The 25,518-nt window shown below is 39.9% G+C and overlaps 1 long non-coding RNA gene across 2 annotated transcripts in view; it reads left to right on the forward strand.

The window, feature by feature from the left end:
* Positions 1-25,518, forward strand: part of LOC138760100 (uncharacterized) — a 64,952-nt gene that overhangs the window by 5,760 nt on the left and 33,674 nt on the right. The window contains exon 2 of one of the 2 annotated variants that reach the window (XR_011355404.1): positions 13,291-13,397. The exons of the other annotated variant lie outside the window; for it this stretch is intronic. This is a non-coding gene — a long non-coding RNA (uncharacterized lncRNA). The remainder of the gene's footprint in view (positions 1-13,290; positions 13,398-25,518) is intronic. 2 annotated transcript variants of the gene reach the window in all.

A 25,518-nucleotide genomic window follows, 5' to 3' on the forward strand; every position in this document is an offset into this window, starting at 1 on the left:
ATCTAGTGGTTACATGGCCTGTTGCTGGGTTTTTATTTCTCTTCCATTTGGCTAAATGAGTTTAGATTTCCCATCTGCCAAATCTCTGAATCAGTGGTCCAAGATATAAAATCTTCTGCATTACACTGGATGATATTTTTTTTAAAATGGTTTACTTCATGAAAAAAAAGGGGATTACGATAGACAATTTCAAGCTGAACACAAAGATAATTTCAGATTTACTGTATCGTGTAGAAACTTGGAGAAACATTAAATTAGCATTTAATGCCTTAATCTACATGTTTAATCGCAAAACGATGCTGATGCATTTCGTTAGTTCAACTGACCTAAAAATGTTATACTCAACGTCTGATGACTCTCCTGTCAGTGCCAACAATTGTCGGCCAGCATTGATGGATTCCAGTTGGCCTAATACCACTTTTCCATGGTCGCAATGTAATTCACCACAAGGACTCCAGGGAACACGACCCAGTACTCACTGAGGGCTCAGTAGTGGAGAGGGTCAAGAACTTCAAATTTTTGGGTGTCAAGATCTTTGAAGATCTGCTCTGGAGCTTCCACATTGAAAAAATTATGAAGAATTACAAAGAATCCTTTGTGAGGTGCTTGAAGAGATTCGATATGTCTCCGAAGACTCTCGAAAACTTCTACATGGCTGGTTACATCACTGTCTGGTATGGAGGTGCCATATCTCAGGACAAAGAAAACATCCAGAGGGTTGTTAACTCAGCCTGCAACATCATAGGCACCAGATTGCAACTCTATTGAGACCCTCCACATGAGGCGGGGTCTTAAGATAGCAGCCTCTATTCTCAAAGACCCCCACCACCCAGGCCATGCCCTCTTCACTCTGCTACCATCTGTAAAAAGGTGCAGGAGCCTAAGGACGAGCACTCAGTGGCACAAGGACAGTTTCTTCCCCACTGCCATCAGATTCCTGAATAATCAATGAACAAAAGACACTGCCTTACTTTTTGTTCACTGCTACAGTACAACTCAGATTATCCAAAATTGTCAGGTCTGGGCCTATTTCAGATAAATATTATTTTTTCAGAGAACTTGTCATTTTTTTAATAACAGCACAGTAGCAACAGCAAATCAGTTGTCACCATGTTTAAACAACAACAAAAAACAAGGTAAGGCTTTTAAAGCATTAAAATAATGTTTAATTCTCACCAAAATAATACTGGCCCCCACCGATCCCCGACATTACCCACCGCGGCTGTGGTGCTGCCCAGGAGCTTGAGGTCCCAGCTGTCGCTGGGAGCCTGAGGTCCACTGCTGCCGCTACTGTGAGCCCAAGGTCTGCTGCTGCCGCCACCACCGCTAGGAGCCCGAGGTCCCCGGTCAGTTCGGTTCCGAAGAATGTTTGGATAAACGAGGATTTCTGATTTTTTTCAGATACCCTCATTTATCCAAATTTTTTTTTTAATTGGATAACTGAGGATTTCGGAGAATCTAATTTTGGATAATCAGAGTCATATTGTATTTTTATTTTTTATATTATTGTTGTAGATGATTCATAATATGAATGCTTGCACTATCATTCACTGCAAAACACCGAATTTTGCAATTTGTCCGTAACAATAAATTCTGATGTCACAGAATGTATTGCGGATGTTGCAACATTGACGAGACTTTCTGCTGTATTGAATCTTCTTGAAGATGATAAGGACACTCACTATGCTATTGCCTGAAGAATATGTGCATCATCATGTGTTCAGTCTAAATCAATATAATGCACAGCATCTCTATGTATGAACTGCTTTTATAGCCTGTCTGCATCTATCCTGACTAAGTATGCCCAGGCATAAGACAATATTTGCAAAGTACCTGAATTGAGTGCAGGCCCAGTCCAGGCATGATTGGACTGACCAAAATAGCTCACCTTGTGAGCAATATACCAGCACTAAGTCAGGAAATCACAAAAATAGATATATTTTTAAAAAATTATACTCAACAGTAAAATTCTACTGTGATTTTTGTGATAAGCAGCTCAAAATCCATAAAATACGCCCAAAAGTGTTCAGGAAACAAAATCTTTGTTGACCAGCTTCACCAACTCCACTTTTTGTAAACGCCAAATAGATATACATCAGAAAGAGTGGTGGATTATTTGCAAGTAAGAAAACTTAATTTACAAGTAGAGTTTTCAAACTCCTGCTCTGTATTGTTTGTCATTGTTGCATTGTTACAGAACTATTACAAAATATAACACTCCTGTGTCAATTGTACTATGCCTTCATAAATAGAATCACAGAACAATATGATTTAGTATAGAGATACAAGGATCATTTCTATGCAGGTGGGAACGATCTGATTGATTCTAACACTGTTAATTAATTTTCACTTCCATAAAAAAGGAAATTCTGGATTTCCTACACTTGTTGAGAATGAATAAATAATGAGTCGTAGACTCTTGATTTCCCAAATGTGCCCCCAGCAGATAAGAAATCTCCCAGCAGTTTCATAAAATTAACTCTGGAAATATCTAAGAAACATAAAGAGAAACAAGTAGCAGGCAGTAGGAGGGAGAGTCATACTGGCTGAGGAGACAATATTAATTAGGTTTCTCGAGGAGTGATGCTGAATCTACCATTACCTATAATTTCCATTGATATAGATCTGTTGAATTGATCCTCTTATTTTTCACTCTTTAGAGCCTCTTTGATGGCTAAGAATGTAATGAGTCCAATGACATGCACATACATGGCTTTAACTTTTTGAATACACTACATGTTTGAGTGCTGGGGTATTGTTCACCTTTTGGCCACTGGTAAAATACAAACAGTTGTAGATCAAGGAATGAGTATATTTTAATACTTTAATCCTCCTGCACAATGAACCAATTGGACAGGAAGATGTTGTATTACCTTGTAGTCCATTTCTGACTGACAGAAAGATAATCCTGACTTTGGGCTGAAGTTGCCATGCAGATGTAAAAGAATATTGAAAAAGCTTTAGCTTTGGCATTAGTGGAAGAATCAGCAGATACGTCGATTTCAAAAGTTCGTTAAAGTAATCAGAGGTAAGGATTTGAATTCTGCTGTTTGATTCTGGATTAGAGGACGTTGCTCACCTAACTGTGCAACACCTTCAGTGAATACAAATTGTAAGGTTTGTTTGTGCCATTTATAGAAATGAATTATGTTTTTCTTAAGTAATTGCTTTTATTTTGTGGCAATCTCTGAAGATCTATTATCAATCATAAGGCACCTTGAAATACCCACCACGTATGTCTGTTCCTGCACCTGACCATGAATAGCCAGATCATACTGATCTATGTTGTGGCTTAACAATGCTATACCTAACAACATGGTGGAATTGGAAGAGCACCCGGTCTGCAGGGCTGACAGAGTGGCTGAAGCAACGGGTAAAAGTAGAGGGGGTGGTTTTTTGCATCCATCTATGTGAATCGATCAGGGTACACTAACTACCATTGCTGATACTTAGTCCTCTGTGGACTTGGAATACCTAATTAGTAGGTGTAGACCTTGTTAATCGATCACGAGAGTTTACATGTATCATTGCTGTTGCAGTTTATGTACCACCAGACGCAAATGCTGAAGTAGTCATGAAAGATCTCGGGGCTGGTATCAGCAAGCTACAGACATTGCGTTCAGATGGAGCCTTTATTGGAGTTCGGGACTTTAATCATGGCAATCTACGTGCCATGCTTCCAAGATTTTACCAAAATGTATCATTTGTGAGGGGAAATAAAACTTTAGATCAGGTTTCTACAGATGTGGCTGATGGATACAAGCTACTACCTTCCCTCACCTGGGACAGTCTGACCATCTCTCATTGTTTCTGTTTCCCAAGGATAGCCCAGTCACTATGAAGACAATTAAGATCTGGCTTGAGGGTGCTAAATTTGTTCTGCAGCAGTATTTTAAACAGACAAATTGGAATGTGTTTACTGCCCATGCTACCACAGACTCTCAGATTGATATAGATTTATATAGCTTCTCTGACCTCGAGTATATAAACAAGTGAGTGGATGGAGTGATGTCACAAAAACAAATAAAAATATTTGCTAATCAGAAACCACGAGATTCGCCTTCTGCTCAAAGACAGAGATTTAGCCTTCAGATCTGGAGACTGGGAGACTCATGGTTCAGCCAGACCCTACCTAAGGTGGGCTAAACATGCATATAAAAGATCGAAGAGCATTTCAACTCCTCGGACACCCAGCACATGTGGCATGACCTACAGTCTGTACTGTGCCCCCTTCCAGCTGTGCCTCCCTATCTGAGGAGCCTAGTTATTCCTATGCTCACTTTGATCGAAAGAACAAGGAGGTCATCTTCAAAGTGGGTCTTCCATCTGATGAATTGCCTCTCATTTTCCATCTCTGACATTTGGGCCACCCTGTGTAGGGTGAATGTACGGAAGGCAGCTGGTCCGGATGGTATACCTGGCTTATAGTCTGTCTGTGCAGAACAGTTGACCGAAGTTTTCATGGACATTTTCAATCTGTCCCTGGTCCAGGCTGTTGTTCACATGAGTTTCAAGATTGCCACCATTGTGCCAGTGCCGAAGCATCCCACCGCCACGAGTCTGAACGACTTCTGTCCAGTTCCACTCAGCCACCATCATTGCAAAGTGCTTTGAGAGACTGGTTCTATCACATTTGAAGCTCTGTTTGCCTATCACCATGGACTCTCATCAATTTTCCTATTTACCAATAGGTCAACTGAGCATGCCATTTCCACAGCACTTCACCCACTTGGACAGCTCCAACTCTTATGTCAGAATGCTGTTCATTGACTTTAGTTCGTAATTCAATACTATGATTCCCTCCAAACTGATGACCAAACTTTGCCAGTTTGTTATCAGCTCATCCCTCTGCAATTGGACCTTGGACTTTCTGACTAACAGACCTCAATCTGTTAAGTTAGGCAATCTCTTCTCTACCATTCTCACCTTGAAAACCGGTGTGGCCCAGGGCTGTGTGCAGAGTCCTCTCCTGTATTCCCTTTTCACCTATGACTCCATTATTGTATATAGTTCTAATTCCATAATCAAGTTTGCAGATAGCCTGATTGGAGGGGATGATAGGAAGGATCATTTATTTTCTGTGGAGCATGAAGAAAGCTCACCTCTGTCCCAGGATAATGATGGATTTTTACTGTTGTACCATTGAGAGCATACTTCCCCTGTGGTGTGGCAATTGTCTTGTATCAGACCAGAAAGCACGTCAATGGGTGGTGAAAACTGCCCAACAGATTATCGATATTCAATTGCCCACCTTCGAGAATATCTATCAGCAATGTTGTCTGGGCAGGGTGAAGAGCATCATCAAGGATGCATCATACCCAAACCATGGATTTTTACTCTTCTCCCATCTGAACCAGCAGGCTCAAAGAGCTTTTTTTGCCCAAGGCTGTGACCGTGCAGAACCGTAAATCACAGCATTGAGTGGTACTGCACTCACATTGTACTGTCAGTACTTTTATAATTGTTTGCTTGCTGTATGCACTTGTTTTTATTCTCACATAGTTATTTGTATATAACACTTTTTAAACTTCTGGTTAAATGCTAATTTGTATCTTATTGGGTTCGTATTTTACTTGGCTCAATGACAATAAAGTTGAATTTAATTTAATCACATACTGAAAGTAGTTACATCCTGGGATTGGAAACCTTGTGGAACAGATGATGAACGCATGCAAGTCACTTCTACTGCACCTGTATTCCCACAAGCCGCAATCCCCACAAGTTGGAAGTGAGATCCTGTCATGGTGTACTGAGCACAAAACGGGATTAACTGGCATAATTCTGCATGCTCAGTCCATTATTAGTATTAAATTAGAGTGAATATTCACTGCTGCCTGTACTTTTTGATTCAGTGTCAATCATGCATCTTCAATCATCTCAAAACTGCATGGCTCAAGTCATTCTAAGTTATTCATGCACTCCTGGATCTCAGATTTTTTTAAAATTCAATTAGATTCCTCTTAGTTATAAGTAATATGGATCTTAGTACTTCAACCCAAGGGGAAAAAGCACAGCTGAGTTCTTCCTGAAATAGTAGCATCTTTTTGTAATGTTCTCAGTCATTAGTTTTTTGAATATAATCTTGCATTGATACGGCATCTCTGAGTTTTCAAAAAAAAAACACGAGAGAAATGCTCTTTCTTTCTTGTTTGGAAATTACAATTCCTGTGTTGACTCCAATTATTTAAAAGGTGTCACTGTGGACTTTTTGTTAGTCTGTAGTGGGATAGAGCACAACTGAAAAGTGAGCCCCACCTGCCAGATGGCAACATTTAATCAGTGCCCTTCGCTGGAAAATCAAAAGCAGTCTCATGGAACACTTGGTTTTCAGTTGACCAAGGGATCAAGAGATTGTTTCTTGAAGCACTGTACAAATATTCTAAATTTAACCTGGACTCTCAGTTTATGATTCGAAATTTTCAGAAGGAATTTGAGCAATAAAATGTAGGCAGTAAATGCTGGGAAAAGAGGTCACCAAGAAAACCTGCAGATGCTGGGTTTGAATGTGGTGCACAACATTGCGGGAGGAACTCCCGAGAAAGGGCTCTGCTAATCCACACTCGACTACTTCTATGAACGCTGTGTGATCTGACGAGTTTCTCCAGCACTCTGATGCATGACACTAATCACAAAAGGTCTCGGAAATCCAAGAATGAGTTTATACAAAAGATTTAAAAAGGAAAACAAATCAATTTGTTGGTACCCAAGTATTTATGACTACCTTCTGCAGAGCTCTATAATCTCCAGTTAATCTTATATCAAACATTCATAGCATAATCTAGATCCTGTGGCAAAGGCCAATACCTCTGAGGTTATAGTACTTTTTCATTAACAAATGGTTATTGATTAACTGTAAATGTTAGATGCATAATTCAACACACATGCATCCAAAAGCTGTGCCATCCATCTAGATTAATAAATTTATTTTACATTTATCTTCCTTAAAGTTACTCAGACTAACAATGGAAAAAGTGTGGGTACAGGAGGAGTTTATTCAAATTCTCACTGGTCACCTGATGATACCCGGCTACAATTTGGAGGTTGCATTTTTATAATTTCAGCTCCAAGCCCTGTGACCATTGATTGTGTGCGGGCTTGAACTTATTTCAGAGACAAATCACACATATTTAATGCTGATGATCTTGAGAACTGCTGCTCCTTTTAAGAGGAGTGCCGTCTCTGTTAATTAAACCACCGTGTGCCAATTCCCTCTCCCAATTTGGACCAAATCTCATTTAAGGTTTCTAAACCCATACAGCAGCCATTCTCAAATGGGGCCCTACAGCATCCCCCTCCCCCCACAGCACTTAAAATAAAAGCCTAGTTTTCTTTTCACCTTATGAAACATAAAAACGTTATGTTTCTTACATGGTGGGTAGCTCACTCCCTATGCCCCCCACCATCTGAAGGAAGAACCGTCCCCTCAAATGCCTTCTAAATCCCACTCCATCACTTGATAATTATGCCCTCTTGTCTTAGATTCTCCCACTTTCAGAAGCAAACTGCCACTCTTCACCTCATCTGTGCCTCTCATAATTTTATCGATGTCAGTAAGATTCCCTCTCAACCTATCCTAAAAGAAAAACAAGCATAGTTTTTTTCCAGTCTCTCATGCTAACTCAACCTCTCTAATCTTAGCAGCAAATTTACAAACCTTTTCTGCACCCTTTCCTATAGCTAGGTGACCAAGACTGCAAAAAATATTCCAAGTGTGGTCTCACCAACATCTTGTATAAATTCAACATGATCTCCCAGCACTTGTATTTAATGCCTGCCCAATGAAGGAACAAGCCCCACCCCCCCAAATGCTCTCTGTCTACCTGTGCTGCCAGTTTTAAAGAGCTACATATTTGCAGCTCACAATCCCTCTGCTCCGTAACACTCTTTAGTGCACTGCCGCGAACAGCGAAAATCCTTCCCTGGTCAATTATCCAAATGCTGCACCTCACACTTCTTCAAGGTGAAGTGCCTCTGCTATTCCTTAGCCAAATTTCCCACCTGAGCTAGATCGCATTGCAAACCCAGGTAACATATTTACGTGCCATCAACAAACCAACTCACCTTGCCATAAATATCCATGTCCAATCATTTAAGTGTATTTCAAAAAGCAAGGGTCCCATAACTAAACCCTGAGGAACTACTCTGGTAACTCTCCCAGTCTTGCCCTCATCTTTGTCGCCTCTTCCTAAAATACTATCAAGATCATGATACATGATTTCCCCCACACAAATCCATGCTGGTTCTCCTTGACCTTCCTCTGGCCATCCAAACGTTGAGAGCTTCTATCTCTCAGAATCCTCACCAGCAGTTTCCCAAGAACTGCCACAGACTAATAGGCCCGTGCGATACCCAAATTATCCTCTAGTCCTCCAGGACTTCTCCTCAGCAATAAGTTAAATTGTCTGTCAAGCCGCTAACAATTTCCTTTCTGCCTTTCCACAATGTTCTGGGATGCATCTAGTCTGGAATCAAAGATTTATCTACCTTGTTATGATCTAAGACTGCTAACACACCTTCATTGCCGATGTCTGAAGTTATCTTTAGTTACCTCTACCATGTTCCTATTCTGCTCCACCGTATATACATTCACAAAATGTTACTTTAAAATCTTCCCATCTTCGCTGACTCAACACAGATACCTATCTCCTGATATTTATGGGGATCTATTCTTTCCCTAGTGACCCTTTTGGTCATAATATACTCATAAAATATTTTTGGCTTTTCAAAACTTCTTATAGCCCTCTTTATCTCCCTCCTCACAATACTGCTACATTCCTTTACCTTATCATTCCTGTCCTACTGGGAACATGTTCACCCTGGACCTTTCTTATCACATTCTAAAATGCCACCCATTTGACAATACGGGTATGACTCTCTAATATTTGCTTCCAATCACCTACTGCTGACTCCTGCCGAAACATACCAAAATTAGCCTTCCCCCAATTTAGCATTCTTGCTTGAGGACAGTGTTTTTTTCCAATCACTGTCAAAACTAATAGATTGTGATCACTAGTCCCAAAGAGTTTCCCTACTGATTCCTGAGCTACCTAAGCACCTTCATTGCCCAGGACAAGATTCAATATTTCCCCTTTCCTCGTAGGACTGGGGAAAATTCTCCCTGACACACTACACAAAGATCACACCATCCAATTCCCTAATTCTTTAATATCCCCGGTCAATATTGGGGAAGTTGAAACTACCTATAATAAGTTTTGCTTTTGTTTTTTTTAAACAGACATCAGCTATATCTCTGCATATTTGATCCTCTATCTCCAGGAGATGATGGCCTCTAGTATCTACCCATTTAAGTGACGAGTCTTTTTTGGTTCCTGATTTCCACCCACACTACATTGCATGATTTTTTTTCCCTGCATCTTCAGTGACAAAGGTACCATAATGGTAATGAATTTAATGTCATATATATGAATACAATATACATCTCCACTGAAATTCTTACATGCTGCAGTCAAACAGGTATGTTTCATACAAAACAACTCAAATGACACATTAAATTACCAGACAGAAAGAGATTATAAATATAAAATAAAGATAATAAATAGTCACCATTACAATAATGCTGGAAGAAAGTGGCATTTCAACTCTTCAAGAGGTCTTTTTGTGAAGCCAAAGTAGCTTGCAATTCAGGTAATAAAGGGAGGTTCAAAAGCCTGATAGCTATTATTTAAAAAAATGTTCTTGAATTTAGAGGTGCTGTTTTTCAGGCTTTTCTACTATCTCCTGAAGGTAGCAGCAGGAAGAGGTTGTGACCAAGATGATGGGGGTCTTTTTATTATGTTGGCTACCTTCTTGAGGGAGCACCTCTCATAGATGTCTGCAATAAATGAGAGGCCAGAGCCTGTGATAGACCTGGCTATGTTTACCACCTTTAGCAGCCTTCTGCAATCCTGGGCAATTGAATGACCACTAATGTGGTCATCTTCAATATTGACCGGGGATATTAAAGAATTAGGGAATTGGATGGTGTGATCTTTGTGTAGTGTGTCAGGGAGAATTTTCCCCAGTCCTACGAGGAAAAGAGAAATATTGAATCTTGTCCTGGGCAATGAAGGTGCTTAGGTAGCTCAGGAATCAGTAGGGAAACTCTTTGGGACTAATGATCACTAATGATGGAGCCAGTCAGTGTACTTTCTACAGTACATCTGAAGTTTAATTAATTATTTAATAACATGCCAAATATACTTAGCCTTTTTAGAAAGTAGAGGTGTCAGGATGCCTTTAGTTGCCATGATGTGCTGACTCTAATATGTGGGCTCCTGGGAACTTGAAGATACTAACCGTCTCCACCTCAGTCTCTTCAATGTGGACAGGTGAATGGTCCCTTGGCTGCCCCTTCCTCATATCCACAAATAAGCTGCTTGGTCTTGGTGACCTTGAGAGCAGAATTGTTAAACTGGCATGACCCAACCATGTTCTTGATTTCCAATCCTGTATTCAGGATCAACATTTCCTGATATGTGGTCAACAATGGTAGAACTGTTTCAATTCACCAATTGTGTCTTGCATATGGATCAAAACTTTCCTACTACAGATCCCCTTATTAATTAATAAGGTTTTGGGCTTTGAACAAGTATTTTTGCTGAAGTGTAAAAACCTCAACTGAGTCAAGTGAAGGGTTTATTTTAAATGGTGTGGTACTGGGTCTCTTTTAAAACTCATGTTCTCATCAATCATACTTCTACTCAGTTTATAATGCTTATTTTGTTCACACTGTCCTCTGGGAGAATTTTTCTTTAAAATGGAAAATACATTCAAAAGATAACGATGTTAGATTATATGTTCCTGAAAATAGAATATATTCTACAGTTCACTGTGAATCATATTTTCCAACATTATCCTTCTTCTCTCTGTTTCACCACTCTTAACATCAGGTGCCTATTGTCTTTTATATTTCCTACTTCATGTGTCAATTTTCTTTTACCATCGAACACTTTTCATTTCTGCAGTCACATGACTCCAGATACACAGAAACCATACCTAACAAACATTGTGAGGCAATTCGTATATTTAACATAAGGCGCTGTTTAAAATTTCATATGATTAAGACTTTTACTGGTTGTTTTTTTTGGCTTGCATGTCATATTGACAATTCTGTCTACACCTAACTCCAACCTTCCCTTTTTTGTTATTCAAATACATTTCAATATTTCACTCAACAATTTAGCCATTACTCCATATTTTTCACAGCTATACCTAGTTTCCGCACAACTCCTCATGTGTCTGCCTAACTTTTTTGTTAAATATCCCTGTGAACAATTATTTAAGCATAATCAATATCATGAGTTAATGCCCTTTTGTACGAGGAGCATGCTTATCACCTCTTCTTGCTGAATCCTTTGTAAGTATCTTAATTTTTTGCCATCGTCCCAACTGCCAATCCATTATCAGAATTCTTTATCTTCTTGAAGTCATTTATCTGATCAAATTCTCATCTTTTCAGTTTAAGCATTAACCTGATGTGTTTCTTGATGTTACAACCTTTTATCCTTGGAAATATTGTGAAATGCATGAGTAAGAACAGCATGGGTGATTGGATAACTGTTCTAGTGATGGTGTGAGTGGAGGAATTTTGCCTCCTCAAGATACTTTGAGGGTTAACTTGTCCCTCTCTCTCTCCAACTGCCAGAAAACCTATGTGACTCTCTCACTTGCAAAATCCCCCACCTTCTTCATCAAACAACAGGAGTTCTTCTCCTTGGTCAAGCTGTTGTCTTGGATAAACAAAACCCAGGTTGACCTTTCTGTGAGCACTTTGCAGAAAGGTACTTGTAGCCAGTTTGTCTCCTCCAAAGCAATGGTCTTTTCATTTCATGACCTCATTTCAATTAGCACCTACATGTGAAATATATATCACATTCTTCAGAGATCCTGCAATGTTACTAAATATGAATTCTTCAGTCTTTCAAATAAGATCTGTTTTAAAATGTGTATGTATGTAACCCACTAATCTTACCAAATTCCTCCCAATATTTATCCATTACAACAGCCTAGTGATCAATGGGGGAATCAAAGGTGGAGAGGGTGAGCAAAGTTAACTTCCTAGGAGTCACTATCTCAGAGGACCTTTCTTGAAGCCAACGTACTAATGTCATCATGAAGAAAGTACATCAGCGCCTCTACTTCCTCAAGAGTTTGTGGAAGTTCAGTAAGACATTGGAAACCTTGGCAAACTTCTACAAATGTGTAGTGGAAAGTGTGCTGACCAGCTGCATCACGGTCTGGTCCGGGGGCACCAATACCTTTGAGCAGAAAGCACTGCAAAAAGTGGTGTACACAGCCCATTACAAAACTCTCCACATGAAAATATTGCATTGGCAGCTTGTATTGAACCACAAGTACTATATATTATCCAAGGGAGAGGCATTGTAAGAAATTCTTCCAGAAAGGACATGTCTTAAAGATATTATTCAGAAGTGCCTTTGTGAATAAACTGTAATTTCTGCAAACAATTTTCTTTGTATCAAAAACAGGAATTTCCATGGAAAATTATCACTAAGATTAAGAAGGTTAGATCCTGGTTTTGTTTAATTCCACCTTGGTAACAAAGCGGCCCCACATCATAATGACAAAGTTACACTTTGTGATGAGAGTTTCCAGCTGCGGCAGATGAGAGTTGATGAGGCATCTCCCTGTACACCAAATCGATAAAATGTGTTTCACAGTGTCATTGGATGATCACAGATCCACTTAGTGTTGGCATTGTTACTGGTACAGCTCCATGGAAATGAGATGCTATGAGCTCAAGCTAGTAGAACGAGGAAGAGCACTATCCCATCTTATTATGTTACAAACAAGCTTCAATGGATAGAATGAAAGTTTTTTTGTTTCTGCCTAGTTTTCAAAGTACAGAAAAACTCCTGGTATCAGAATTCAAAGGGCAGCCTGAAGCAACCAGCAAAAAAAAACAAGGAAAATAATTTAAAAATAAAATATTACAAATAAAATAATAAGTTAAAATATGTAAGTTTAAAATTGTAAAAGTAAATATTCATTCAAGTAACACATAAACATTTGGACAAGGTGGGACCAAATATTCAGCCAGCAGAGTGCCTTGGTCGTACTTTGCTCATATCAGCTGTTTGAATAAAGTTGGGTGAAACAACAATTGTGTCGCCCAGGATAAGAACTGGTTGGTGCCACTCGTTATTGGGGCTTCTCACTTATAGCGTCTCCTTATCCCTGCTTCACATAAGTCACCCCAGTCAGAGGCTTTATCTGTAAATTTGGGGGAGAGGGAGGTTACTTATCTATAATGCTATTATTTGTCTTTAGGGCAGCTCTGAAGAGGGGGAGAACCTGCAGATGCAGCAACGGTGAAACATTTTTAAAGAATGTGACTGAAAATTTTTATATATTGTTGCAAGTGAAGTTTGTTCAGTGTAAGTACAGTGTAATTTTTTTTGCCTTTTAAACTATTTATTCTTAATACAGGTGTATTAAGTTAGGCATTGTAAAATTAAGTCTCAAGCAACCAGAAAAAAACTTGTATGGCATCTACCAAACCCCATAGGTGTTGGATAAGAGAGGTTTTACTACACGTTAAGTTTGGGTGGTGATGTGATGGAAAGATGCAATAACAGGACACTTAGAAAATATTAACAGGATTAAGCAAAGTCAATATGAGTGAGGAGTGTAGCACCAGTGGTTAAGACAGTGAAAGCATGGTTGAAGGAGGTAGAGGATTGCTCTGAATCAGTGGACTAGAGCATATTAAAGGACATCCTTAGACATGAATGACTATGCAAACAGGTGTCACCGACTTGATCAATACCCACCTGCACATACTGGGAGTTTCTCACTCAGAAGCCTTCATTGAATCAAAAGATTTGCAACCTGCTGAAGGCGAGGACAGGGCTGTTTAAAGCTGGTGATCTAGATCTCTGCGAAAGGTCCAGGAATGATCTAGTGAAGGCTATCTCAGCAACAAAGAATCAATTCTGGAGGAAGTTAGAGACAGATACATGCCAGCTATGGTGGGGATTGTAGGCCATTACATCCTACAAAGCAAGGACAAACACCATAGATGGCTGTGATGCTTCATTATCTCATGAGCCGAACACCTTCTATGCTTGCTTTGAGAAGGCGAACTCAATAGTGCCCTCAACAATCCCTGTAAAAGCTGAGGACCCTATCATATCTGTCTCTGAGGCCAATGTCAGAACATCATTCAAGAGGGTGAACACTTGCAAGGCATCAGGCCCTGACAGCGTGCCTAGCAGGGTACTGAAAATCTATGGCAACCGTCTAACTGGAGTGTTCACAGGCATTTTCAATCTTTCGCTGCTGCAGTCGGAGGTTCCCGTCTGCTTCAAAAGGGCATCAATCATTCCGGTGCCCAAGAAGAACAGAGTGAGCTACCTCAAGTCAAGTCAAATTTATTGTCATCTGATTGTATGAGTACAGCCCACTGAAACAGCGTTCTCTGGGTCCTCGGTGCAAAAACATGCAGATTCACAACCAGATATAACACATACAGACAAATAATATAACCATATAACAGTTTACTGTGCGGAAACAGGCCATATCGGCCCTTCAAATCCACGCCGGTTCACTTGAACATTTCCCACTCTCCGCCCATAACCCTCCAACCCCTTCATATCCATGTACATATCCAAACTTCTCTTAAACGAAAGAAAGGACCCTGCCGCAACTATCTTCTCTGGAAGACCATTCCATTCTGCCACCACTCTCTTAGTGAAGAAGCATCCTCTAACATTTCTCCTAAAGTTTTGCTCCCTTACCCTTAACTTATGCCCTATTGTTCCAACCTCCCCTGCCCTCAGGGGAAAGAGTCTACTCACATCTTGTCTATCTATTCCCTTCATAATTTTAAATACCTCTATTAAAATTCCCTCTCAACCATAACATCCCAGTCTCCTTAATCTTTCTATGTACTCTAGATGTTGTAAGCCAGGCAACTTTTTGTAAATCTCTGCATCCTCTCCACCTTATCTATATCATTCCTATAATTTGGAGACCAGAACTGAACACAATACTCCAAACGTGGCCTCACCAATGCCTTAAACAGTTGCAGCATCACTTTCCAGCTCCTATACTATGATTTATGAAGGCCAGCATACCATATGCCTTCTTAACCACCCTGTCTACATGGAATCCACCTTCAAGGAACTCTGTATCATAACTTCCAAGATCCCTCTGCATTTCTCAATGGCCTCTTAACTGCATATGTTCTATGATACATATGCAGGACAAGTATTATATCTATAAAAATAAAAAAAATATTGTTTTGTCCAAATAAGAGTCTCAGATGGTTAGCGTGAACAGTTGCTTTGCTTGTTCAGCATTCTCAATGCCCATGGGATGAAGTTATACTTCAGCTTAGTGGTTCTGTGTGCAGGGTGGAGGGGGTGCTCAGTGATCTTTTGTGCCCTCTTCAGACAATGATCCCGTAGATCACGTTGATGGGGGTGGGGGGGAGGGGGAGACTCCAGCGATCCTCTCTGCCACTTATGGTCCTGAGAATTGACCTCACATCCACTGTACCACACTGTGATGCAGCCAGCCAGGACATTTCTGATAGAGCTCCTGTGGAAGGTTGACATAATAGTGGACGGTAGCCTTGCCCGTTTCAGTCTTCTCAGGAAGTGCAATCACTGTTGTGACTTCCTGACAAGTGAGGAGATGTTGAGTGTCACTAGTTAAGAGAACTCCAAGGAACTTGGTACTCTCCACTCTCTCTACAACAGTGTAATGGAGGGGGGTTGTTCCTGGTTCTCCTGAAGTCCATGATCATCTCTTTTGTCTTGTCCACATTGAGACTCAGCTTGTTATTCTTGCACCATTTCACGAGATTTTCCACCTCTTTTCTGATGCTTTGGTTATTATGGGGGATTTCAACATGCAGATAGACTGGGAAAATCAGGTTGGTACTGGACCCCAAGAAAAGGAGTTTATGGAATTCCTCCAAGATGGATTCTTAGAGTAGCTTGTACAAGAGCCTACGAGATTTAGTGTTGTATAATGAACTAAATTTGATACGGGAGCTCGAGCTAAAGAAGCCATTAGGAGGTAGTGACCATAATATGATCAATTTTAATGTACAATTTGAGAGGGGGAATGAAAAATTGGAAGTGTCAATATTACAGTTGAACGAAGGGGACTATGGAGCCATGAGGGAAGAGCTGGCCGAAGTTGACAGGAACGATACCCTCGCAGGGATGACAGAGGAACAACAATGGCAGGTATCTCTGGGAATAATACAGAAGGTGCAGGATCAGGTCATCCCAAAGAGGAAGAAACATTCTAAGGGGAAACCGTGGCTGATGAGGGAAGTCAAGGACAGTGGAAAAATAAAAGAGAAGAATTATAACAAAGAAGAGTGGGAAGCCAGAGGATTGGGAAATGTTTAAAGGGCAACTGAAGATAACTAAAAAGGAAATAAGGGAAGAAAAGATAAGGTTTGAGGGTAAGCAAGATCAAAGTTGGCTCTTGAAGACAGAAATTATTATGGGGATCAAGTTAAACAGGTATTTTGGATCTGTCTTTACTAGAATCTCCCAGATGTAATAGTGGGCAGAGGACCTGGAGTAACAGAAGAACTGAAGGAAATTCACACATTAGGTGGAAAATGGTGTTAGGTAGACTGATGGGACTGAAGGCTGATAAATCCCCAGGGCCTGATGGTCTACATCCCAGGGTACTTAAAGAGGTGGCTCTAGAAATCATGAAATCATTGGTAATCATTTTCCAATGTTCTATAGATTCGGGATCAGTTCCTGCAGATTGAAGGGTTGATAATGTTATCCCACTTTTTAAGAAAAGAGGGAGAGAGAAAACAGGGAATCTTACATCAGTTAGCTGACGTTAGTGGTAGGGAAGATGCTGGAGTCGATTATAAAAGATGAAATAGCGGCACATTTAGATAGCAGAATCAGGATCGGTCCGTGTCAGCATGGATTTATGAAGGGAAAATTATGCTCGACTAACCTTCTGGTAATTTTTGAGGATGTAACTATGAAAATGGACAAGAGAAAGCAAGTGGATGTAGTGGATCTGGACTTTCAGAAACCCTTTGATAAGGAGATTAGTGAAATTAGTGGGCAAAATTAGAGCACACGGTGTTGAGGGTAGGATACTGACATGGATAGAAAATTGGCAGACAAAAAAAACAAAGAGCAGGGATTAATGGGTCCTTTTCAGAATGGCAGGCAGTGACTAGTGGGATACCGCAAGGATCGGTGCTGGGACCACAGGTATTTACAATATACATAAATAATTTAGATTAAGAGATTAAAAGTAATATTAGCAAATTTGCAGATGACACAAAGCTGGGTGGCAGTGTGAAATGTGAGGAGGATGTTATGAGAATGCAGGGTGACTTGGACAGGTTGGGTGAGTGGGCAGATGCAGTTTGATGTGGATAAATGTGAGGATATCCACTTTGGTGGCAAGAACAAGAAGGCAGATTACTATCTGAATGGTGTCAAGTTGGGAAAAGTACAATGATATCTAGGAGTCCTTGTTCATTAGTCACTGAAAGTAAGCACAGCAGGGAGAGAAGGAAGCTAATGGCATGTTGGCCTTCATAACAAAGGGAGTTGAGTATAGGAGCAAAGAGGTCTTTCTGCAGTTGTACAGAGCCCTGGTGAGAACACACCTGGAGTATTGTGTGCTACTTTTGAGCGAGTACAATGCAAGTTCACAAAGTTAATTCCCGGGATGGCGGGATTGTCATATTTTGAAAGGATGGAGCAACTGAGTTGGAATTTAGAAAGATGAGAGGGGATCTGATTGAAACATATAAGATTATTAAGGGATTGGACATGTTATTGGCGTGTTCCTGATATAGGTGGAGTCCAGAGCCAGAGGCTACAGTTTAAAAATAAGGGTTAAACCATTTCAAACAGAGTTAAGGAAGAACTTTTTCATCCAGGGAGTTGTGGATCTGTGGAATGTTTTGCCTCAGAAGTGCGTGGAGGCCAATTCTCTGGATGCTTTCAAGACAGTGTTAGATAGAGCTCAAAGATAGTGGAGTTGAGGGATATGGGGAGAAGGCAGGAACCAGGGTACTGAGCGTGGATAATCAGCCATGATCACAGTGAATGGCGGGGCTGGCTCAAACAGCCGAATGGCCTACTCTTTTCATATAAAGAGGGCTTATCCAATATTAATGCACCTTAAACTTAAGAAGAAGTATTAAGCTCCATTTACCATTTAATACCATGCCTGAAATGGATCTGTGAACTCTGATGAGCCACCCTTGGCTGAGGTGTGTTTCTTCCAGGTGCTCCAGTCTTCTTTCACTTCCTAAAGAAGTGCAGGCTGGGGGGGGTTAATTGACCATTGTAAACTGCCCTTTGTGTAGGTGGGTAAGTAATGGTATCTGGAGTAGTTGATGGGAATGTGGAAAAAATAAAATGGGATTGTCTTGGATGAGGTTTTAACTTTAATGGAAAGTTACTACCCAGTGGTGAAAAATGGAATCGTTGCTCACCAATCTACCTGTTCTAATTATTCAGATAAAAGTTATATTTGCTGCTCCTCTCAAAAGAGAGCAGGTGTTTCTCCCAACAATTTCACCAGTAACTTCCAAAGACAGATGGCTCAGTAATTTAAATGTTTTTCCATCACTCTTAGAATGCAATGACTTGTATACATAATTGACCCTGCATTTATTATTTCAATGTAATTCAGTCCCTATAAATATAACATATTCATTAGTCATACAACTTAGGAATGGACCCGATGGTCTACTCATCTGTGTCATCCATCTACACAATCTCATTATATTCTTCCCACATTCCCATCAGCTCCCCAGAGCTGGGCCAGATTAAAGTAGTGCGGGGCCTGGAGCATATATTATAAAGGGGCCCTAAATTTTGCCAGCTGGCAATGAGGGGGAATTGGGATGGTGGCACCCCACACCCCCCCCCCCCACCATGAGAGTTTCTGACGCTGACCCTGTATGTCCTCTGGCAAGTTTGAAATAGGCTTAATTATTCTTAACAAAATGATGCTAGCTTTCTCAGATCACTATATATTCAGTGATTACATCCTTGATGAAAAGTTATAATAATTTTCGCTAGAAATCCCTCCCCAACCCAAACAGCCATAATACTGATAGTATTACTTACATGTAAGTATCAATTCCAAATGTCAAAAGTATTCGATCTAGAAGTGTGCCCCAACACTTTTGTTCAGTCTCCATTTCTTTCACAAGTTGGGAATCGACAAATTGTGCACCAGCTGTGAGATACCGCACTCCCATCATCCGTGTTAATAACTGTGATTATTCACCTTAAGGTAAGCGATTTTAATCGATTATCACCTTTAACTGGGGTATTAACACGGATGATGGGAGTGTGGCATCTCATAGCCACTGCACAAAGATGAAACGAAAATGTTTAAACACCCAGTCATTCAAAGTTCACAGCACATAAAGTAATAGAGCAAGTCAGCAAGCATTTAGCGCGGGGTCCGTAGCATATGCAACATTTGCTGCTACTACATTAAACCAGCACTGCCCCAGAGACCATTACTTGCCCACATCCACAAAGGGAAACTTACAACGGCCAACTTACCTACCAGCCTGCACATCTTTAGAAAGTGAAAGAAAAAGGGAGCACCTGGAAGAAATACTCACCATCATAGTGAAGACATGCAAGTTTCACCCAATCAGCAATGAAAGTAAGTATGACACCCAGGATTCTGGAGATGTGTGACAGGAGATCTATACTACACCATTTATGAGAGACAATTATTATGGAGATCTTGCTGGTTGTTTTTATTGGAAGTAGTGACACATTAAAGTTGAGATAGATTATGGAGTTGTGCTCATGAGTGATCAGACCTAAATCCCAGCCCTACTGACAGGCTAGGAAGGCCAAATCTCTGAACACCAAGTGGGAACATTAGGGTTAGGATCAGAATCAGGATTTATTGACATGAATAAACCATGAAATTCAGTGTTTTGCAGTAGCATCATAATGCAAATATACATATTATAACCATCTTAGGATGATACTATAAAAAATAAAATAGAAACAACAATAATAGAGCACAAAATGTAAGGTGGTGTCTTTGGTTCATTGATCATTCAGGAATCTGATGGCAGCAGGAAGATGCTGTCCTTGTGCCACTAAGTGCTTGTCTTTAGGCTCCTGTACCTTTTCCCAATGGTAGCAGATTGAAGAGGGCATGGCCTGGGTGGTGGGTTGTTGAGGATAGAGGCTGCTTTTTTAAGACTCCCTCCTGCAGATGCCCTTGATGGAGTGATGTCTGGTGCCTGTGATATCACAGGCCGAGTTAACAACCCTCTGGAGTTTATTCTTGTCCTGAGAGTTGGCGCCTCCTTACCAGACAGTGATGTGACCGGCCAAAATGCTCTCCACAGTACATCTATAAAAGTTTATGAGAGTCTTTGGTGATACCTCAGACACCTCACAAAGTGTAGCACTGGTGAGCCGCCTTTGTGATTACATCAATGTGGAGGCTTCAGGACAGATTCTTGGAGACGTTGATACCCAAGAATTTGACGCTCTCCACTACTGAGCCCTTGAGGACTGGGTCGTGGCCCCCTGACTTTCTCCTGAAGTTCACAATCATCTCCTTGGTTTTGCTGATATTGAGCGCAAGGTTGTTGTTGTTACACTATTCAATGAGCTGATCGATCTCCCTCCTGTTTGCTTCCTCATTGCCATTTGTGATTCTGCTGAAAACTGTGGTGTCATCATCAAACTTGTAGATGGCATTGGAATTGTGCCTGACCACACAGTCATGGGTATATAACAAGTAGAGTAGTGGGCTAAGCACACATCCTTGGGGTGCTCCTGTGTTGATGATCAGTGAGGAGGAGACGTTGTTTCCAATTTGACCTGACTGTGGTCTTCCGATGAGAAAGTCAAGGATCCAGTTGCAGAGTTGGGTACAGAGGCCTAGAGTTTGTAGCTTCTTGACCATCTCTGAGAGAATAATGGTATTAATGAAATCACCACTTGATCTGGCACAGAGCCTCAGAGTCAAACATCTTCAATAGAAATGTTAGGACAAGTTAAGAACCAAATGGTGAAGTAAATAACTTTTGTTGAATTATTTCAGCTTAACATTGCAGAGCAGAACCTCCTCACCCTCCTGCCTGAGTTGTTGCCAGTGTTGAGAGTGAACCACTGGGCACCAGGATGCAGGAGTCTAGCAAAACAGGCAATTCATATCTCAACAAGATAACTAGAAGCGAGGGAGTTCTCCAGGTAGCAACTCTAGGTCAGTAACAAAAAATAGCTGAGCAACTGTGCACCACAATGGATGAGAAATTCTTACTGTTACATATTCCTGTTTCATAGCTGTATTGACAGTAATAAGTCACTTCAGCTATCACATGAAGAGCATACCTTATTATTAGAAGGTATAGAATCCAAAAAGGGTGTAATAGCTCAAAGGATTTGAATGTAGTCATTAGTCCAGCTTTTTCAGCTTCTGAATTCATCCATGAGAAGATACTCGCTACACACTTGACTGTCATGGTATATACTTAATTCTTGTCTCAGGTATTATTGATAAAATTACATGAATGTCCTTATCTACTCAGTCATCTTTTTTTTTAAATCGTTGCTATTCAATTTTTACTTAAATTAACAAAAGGGAAAATAAAATAATAAACTTTCAATATGAAATGCTACCTGTATAATTTAATACAAAAAAAACCCAATCTTGCAGCCTAAGAAACAGACAACTTTAGTGTTTTATCCACTAAATCTCAAAGTTTTTGGACAGATTTGCTCATATTTCGCATCCATTAATTATTAAGTACAATTATAAAACTGGATACTTTTGAATGATTTTCTGTTGTGAATCCTTTCACGTAATTCAAATTTCACTGATGAGTTTCTTGACCCCTTTGCCCATTTTTAACAAGTCTTTAATCAGTTTAAGAAAAACAGGTCAAACTTGCATTGAGAGAGTGGACAATAAAAAGTGGATAAATGGGCTAAATTTTTCATTAATACCATTTTACAGCAGAATTTTCACTCAGGGCTCCCATTTAAAATATGTATTTGGGTGTCACGGATGGCGTAGCGGTTTGTGCAACCCTGTTACAGTGCCAGTGATCGGGACTAGGGTTCAAATCCCACAATGTCTGTAGTGTTTGTTGGATCTTTGCTTATCTGCATGGGTTTTCCCTGGGGGCTTTGGTTTCCACCCACCCTTCAAAACGTACCAGGGGTGTAGGTCAATTGGGTGTAATTGGGTGGCATGGGTTTGTGAGCCAAAAGGGCCTGTTACTGTGCTGTATGTCTAAATTTTAAAAAAAAGGTAATGTCATATCTTGAATATTAGTCAATTTTACACGGGCTGGTTTTATCAATTGTTTAAAAAATACATTGTAAAATCTGAAGAACAGGAAAAAGGATCCAGAAAGGAAAGATGATGAAAATTCTTAGACATGATAACTAAGAATGAAAGTCGCTTTTCAAATTATCAAAAAAAAGCATGATGGTAATTTACTCAAACAGAAGCTACAATGGCCCTTCAGATTAGTCACTGATAGGACAGTATTGTGTCACTTTACAGAGTCAGTATGACCATAAGGGGCAATTTGCCTTACCAGATTTTTAAATGGAACACACAGTGATAGGATAATATTATTGCATCACAAGCACAGCTGTAGAAAATGATAGTAATGTTAATTTTTCATGATTGATATGCTCCCTCATACATTATTTGTACCTATTCAATGCCCATTGAAAGTATATACATACATTGACTTAATAACAAAAATTTTGCTCTTATGTTTTCAAGTTCCTTCTTTGTTGCCACTATATGGAAAATATTAATTATTTCTGTTCAAATTAAAAAAAAAAGATACTTAACAAGATGTTATATCTAGTGATCTAGATTTAATCTTGGCCAAGGGGAAACTTTGTCGTTAATCCATTCTTTTCTTAATAATAATTCCCTCACTAAATAGAAGGCTATCATAATTCAAACATGTAACCAAATAATATTTAAGGACCGGACAAGTTGCACAGAAAATTATTGTGCAGCCTTGAGAAGTTTATGCTGAATTCCAATAATAATGTTTTATTTTTGAATATTTTATTTTAATTTTCATAGACTCATAAAATTCAAACAATCCATATAATCTTTTTTAATATTCGTGTTACATACAAAGTCTGTATTTAACCCCCCACCTCCCCATCCCCCAACCCTTGTGCAACTGAAAGTACAGTCAATTAAATTAAAAAGAAAGTAAAGAAACTCAAAACGAAACAGAAATACCTCTCCTGTGCCATGTTCCACTTCTTTGATCACATTCATTTCCCTGATGCCGATGGATTGTTATAGTACCCCTATTTTGAAAAGGGGGGGGGGGGAAACAAATCATAATGTGTGCCAATATATTTCAAGTAAGGTTGACACACCTGAATGAATGTGTCTTGTTTCTTCCAGGGAAATGCAACTCAGCATTTCCACATTCCATCATGTGATATTTAGTTGGGAGTTGGACTTCCACGAAACTGCTAAACATTTCCTAGTGACCGCCAAGGTGACCTTCAAGAACAAAATTTGGTATGTGGACAGTCAAAAACTCATGTCCCCAATGTCTCCTAGAAAGTACACCTCTGGATCCTGTTGAAAATCCACTTTTGTAATTTTTTTTTTAGAATTTCCCCTAGGTCTTCCCAGAAAGATCTTACCTTTGTACACAGCCAAAGTTCCAACCTCCACACCACACCTAAAGCACATTTCTGAAATTTCAGGCTTTGATTTGTGTAATTTTTGTGGTGTGAGGTACAACTGGTGCAAGAAATTACATTGTACCATCCTATATCTGGCGTTGATGACTCTAGTCACACTGTCCGGACATAGTCTTGTCACCACTCTTCATTGATTGTTGTTCCCATGTCTGACTCCTATCTCTCACTCGACCTGTGTAAACCCGGCTTCGAGCTCTCACTTTGGAATATGTAATCCATCTTAAAGATAAATTTACACACATTCCCCTGTCAAATTAGAATTTCCATGTTACTACATCTTGGTCATAGATGATCCCAATTTTTCCCTTAAGGAAGATCTTATGTGCAGATAGCAGAAACATGTTCTATAAGACAAATTGTATTTGTTCTTCAACTGCTTAAATGACATGAGCTGCTTTCGCTTGTAACAATCCTCGATACACTTGATTCCTTTCTGGCATCAAGTGTCCAAGATTTTATTATCCAGAGTAAAGGGTATTAAGCTGTTCTAGGCCAGAGACATTTTTGGAGGTAACCCCACCTTCAATACAGTACATTGATTTTTTTTTAAGAATCCAAGGGAGGCACTGGAATTTTCAAGAACCCAGCCACCGCTTCAGGATTTAATGTAAATAAGCGGGAAAGAGGGAAACAAGGAAAAGATGGAGTGTAAATATAGTAATTGCGATGAATACAAGGAGGATATGTTTTATTTCATAGTGTTAATGTTTAAATCTGAATATATATTTTAAGTAAGAATGAATACAGGGAGTTCAAAGAAAGGGAGAGAGGTATAAGTGGTAGATGGGTGCATTGGGCACCTCAAAATGATGGGGGCATTGGTGCCAGTAGCTTGGTTATTGGTGCTGGGGTTGGTAAAGGTAAGCTAGGAGGGGGGAAAAGAGGAGGAGGGGTTCTTCTAGGGTGTTTTTATTTTATTCTGAATTGTGGGTGTTAGTTTTGTTAATCTGTTTAGTTTTTGTTCAGAGCATGGTCGCCTACACCAAGGACCTATGGAGGAGAACCAGGATGGAGGTTAGGTACCAGGGGATGAGAAGAAAGGGAAAAGATAAAATGGAGTCGTCCGAGTTTTAATGTAAATGTGTTAAACTGGTTGATTAATAGAAAAAGGTCTTGGCAGATATAAAAAAGATGCAGGCAGATATAATGTTTTTACAGGAGACCCACCTTACAAAGAAAGAGCAATTAAAGTTAAAGAGGGAATGGGTGGGCCAGGTGGCAATGTCCTCCTTCAATTCAAGAGCCAGGGGAGTAGCTATCTTGAAAGAGAAGACTATTCAATGATGGTCAGGGAAGTGGTCGCTGATTCGGAGGGGAGATTTGTGATGATGCATTGTCAGATATACTCAGAAACCTGGACTCTTATGAATATTTATGCCCCAAACTTTGACAAAAATATTATACAGGATATATTCTTGAAAATATCCTAAGGGTGGGAGAATATTTTGATTGGAGGGGATTTTAATTTTTATCTGGATGAGGTCATGAAGAAAATCAGCCAAGAAGCAGCAAGGGGCAGGGAGGCCTTTATGAATAAGCTAAATCTCATAGATGTCTGGAGAAGGCTGATTCTGAGAAAAGGATTACTCCTTTTATTCGAGACAACATGATTCCTCCACCAAAATTGATTTATTTCTGGCATCAGGCCAATTGGAGTATAGTATAATTGAGTCTGAGTACATGGCTTGACTACTGACTGACCATTTACCCTTGATTCTATCCATTACAATGTCAGATAAGCAGGCCTTGGTGTATAGATGGTGCCTAAATATGTTGCTGTTGGGAA

This window comes from Narcine bancroftii, chromosome 4 (genome assembly GCF_036971445.1).
Source record: "Narcine bancroftii isolate sNarBan1 chromosome 4, sNarBan1.hap1, whole genome shotgun sequence".
Classification (NCBI taxonomy): domain Eukaryota; kingdom Metazoa; phylum Chordata; class Chondrichthyes; order Torpediniformes; family Narcinidae; genus Narcine; species Narcine bancroftii.